Source organism: Triticum urartu, chromosome 3 (assembly GCF_003073215.2).
Source record: "Triticum urartu cultivar G1812 chromosome 3, Tu2.1, whole genome shotgun sequence".
Taxonomy (NCBI): Eukaryota; Viridiplantae; Streptophyta; class Magnoliopsida; order Poales; family Poaceae; genus Triticum; species Triticum urartu.
The window spans coordinates 480483174-480486464 of NC_053024.1; positions in this window are offsets into that span (position 1 = coordinate 480483174).

Consider the following 3291-nt stretch of genomic DNA (forward strand, 5'->3'; position numbering starts at 1 on the left):
TCTTCGGCTTCACTTCAAAGGTCTTGAGCCACCGGCCGAAGTGAGGGGTAATGTGGAGGAAGGCCTCACACACGACAATAAATGTCGAGATGTGGAGAAAGGAGTCCGGAGCTAGATTGTGGAAATCTAGCCCGTAATAGAACATCAAACCCCCGACGAAGGGATCCAGAGTGAGGCCTAGGCCTCGGAGGAAGTGGGAGACGAACACGACGTTCTCGTTGGGTTCGGTAGTGGGGACGACCTGCCCTCGAGCAGGCAGCCGATGCGAAACCTCGACGGTCAGGTATCTGGCCTCCCTCAACTTCTTGATATCCTCTTCCATGACGGAGGAGGGCATCCATCGGCCTTGAAGGCTGGATCCGGCATGATTGAAGATCCGGAGCACCTGACCTGGGCTTTGGGTGTTAGAACTCGAGGCGGGGGAGGGGTTCGATTGAGCACGAGAGGGAAAAAGCGAAAACCTTGTCCCTTTATAAAGAGGGTGAATAACAAGCGTCCTCTCCATAGCCGTTTGGGACTTGCCTATAATCTAGGAGTCCTAGACACGGTGGGTTACCCATGACCGTATTAATGAGAATCCGTAATTGGGGGAACATGATCTCTGTTTTGACAAGACGTGTCAAGAAACCGCCTCGCGTTATGTGTGGAGCTGGTTGAAGAAAAAAGGTTCGAATAAGCACCGGGCCATGGAATAATGTCATGTTGCCAAAACATGTCAGCAGATTAAGATTTGTGTAAATGTTATTCTCTCTACGACAGTATGTGGAACTTATTTTGCAGAGCCGGACACTATCCTTGTGTTCAAAATCTTCTATGAAGTATTCGGAGGAGGAACCCGCCTTGCAATGCCGAAGACAATCTGCGCACCGGACTCGTCATCATTTAAGCTTGGTTCAGGGGCTACTGAGGGAGTCCTAGATTAGGGGGTGTCTGGATAGCCAGACTATAACCTTTGGCCGGACTCTTGGACTATAAAGATACAAGATTGAAGACTTCGTCCCGTGTCTGGATGGGACTTTCCTTGGCGTGGAAGGCAAGCTTGGCAATACGGATATGTAGATCCCCTCCCATTGTAACCGACTCTGTGTAACCCTAGCCCTCTCCGGTGTCTATATAAACCGGAGGGTTTTAGTCCATAGGACAAACATACAATCATACCATAGGCTAGCTTCTAGGGTTTAGCCTCTCTGATCTCGTGGTAGATCTACTCTTGTACTACCCATATCATCAATATTGATCAAGCAGGACGTAGGGTTTTACCTCCATCAAGAGGGCCCGAACCTGGGCAAAACATCGTGTTCCCCGCCTCCTGTTACCATCCACCTTAGACGCACAGTTCGCGACCCCCTACCCGAGATCCGCCGGTTTTGACACCAACACCCCCTTCCTACCGTGATGGCTAATCCTATTTATAGAGGCCCTGGTCCTCTCCCCAAATATTGAGCGGGAAGGGAGTCAACAACGGCCAATTTGAAAGGGGGCAGCTAGTACAAGCTATCCTGACAAAAGCAGTCTTTGCCTGCCAATGGCTCTGGTGGTGACACCGCCTTGGGCTCCATGGTGACCTCAGTCTTGCCGTCCTGCTGATCTTGGTCTCATTGCACCGATATTGAAACCTTTGCTTGACTCCTCAGTACTCCTCGCCTATGCTTGCCTCCTTAGCACCAAAGAGGAAACAAGGACACTATGCGCGCTGGCGCCCGCCTGGTCTCGATCGTCATGGCTCATGTCATTGGAACCTTGCAAGGTTTTCCTTGCCTTGATTTCTCTGCCCCTCGCGAGCCAGCCTAGTGAGGCCGCTCCCGAGGAGGTCTTGTGTCATCCGCCTCGCGAGGCTTGGCCCCTCGCGAAGGTCTTGAATGCTTGTTGGTGAAGATGGGCCGTACGGGCCCGCTTGCAGAGCCACGCCGTGGGCCGCAAGCAGGCAAGCTGGGGACCCCCTTTCCCAGAACGCCGGCAACTGTCGTCTTCTTCGTTGTCGTCCGGCACAGAGGTGGGCAAAGAGACGAGACGAGTGGCGATGTGAACTTTGCTTGGGTTGGCGGTGAATTAGAGATTTGAGCAATCTGGGCGTGGAAGGGGATGGTGGAGAAGGAAGATTTTGTAGGGCTAGAATTGGGGCCGCCAGATATTTCAATCCAAGACGTGGAAGCGCGAACTTATTTTGTCGTCGTTATTTTTTTGGGGGGAAGGGGTGGGTGGCTGGGTGCTAGCGTCCATACGACACACGCGACCACCACGACACGACCCTTGTCTGCCTGATGCGCCGACGTTTGAGAATGCAAACGAATCTTCTTTCATTTGCAAAAGAATCTGTATGTATTGCCATGCCCGTGTTTTCCTTGCAAATAATTAGTCATTCGAAACGAGATACTATAAATTAATTAATGAGGAGTTACTTGAATTAGAGTGTGTGTCACATAGCGATCTCCAATTCTAACGTGGATTTCACATTTCACGGTATCCATGCTACTTTTTTTAATAAAAAATCATACGTACATGATGAACACCATGGTAGTGAGAAAGCTTTGGATGGATTCAAACATATGACTTACAAAATACCACTACAATCGAGACAATGTAAACTTTTCCAAACCTAGCATGGCACGAATTTGAAATAATTACCCATATGCATGGTCCTAAGTTCAAATCTTACAATGTACACTAAATTGAAACATCGATATTAAGTCTCGTACCATCAACATTCAAATGTTGTTTTTAGCCCCACACCCCGGCACACGCACTACATACTTCTTGTATCGATCAATCTTCCTCTCCTAACCACCTTAGGAAGCTATCGTTTTCCGACACATGTTCATTCTTTCGCTCTATGTTTCGATCTCTAACTCTCTCAACTACACACCCCCCCTTTTTCCACACTGTTACCAAATGTATCTCCCTCACACCCCCGCCATTGCACCCCATGCCGAGCTCTCTCTCTCTCTCTATCTCTCTCTCTCTCTTTCTCTCTCTCCCTCCCACCCTCTCTCGCTAGATACATGCATTGCCTATCTACCCGCCAACCTCTCGTGTGCACGCACACACGTTGTCTATCTAGGTCACTCCCTCGAGACTGTCTCACTCTTTCTTCTGCAAGGCGGGCCACACTCGCTCAGTCTCGCTCTCTTTATTTGAGTCTCAATTAACTTTGCTTTCTTTCAAACACAAATGATATATCTCCCTGTTTGGCTTCGATCGACACACTCTATACTCTTTCACGCAGATTGTCTATCTAGGTCAGTCCATCCAAGCCGCCCCCACTCTTTCAACCTCATGGAAGGCAACGCTCGC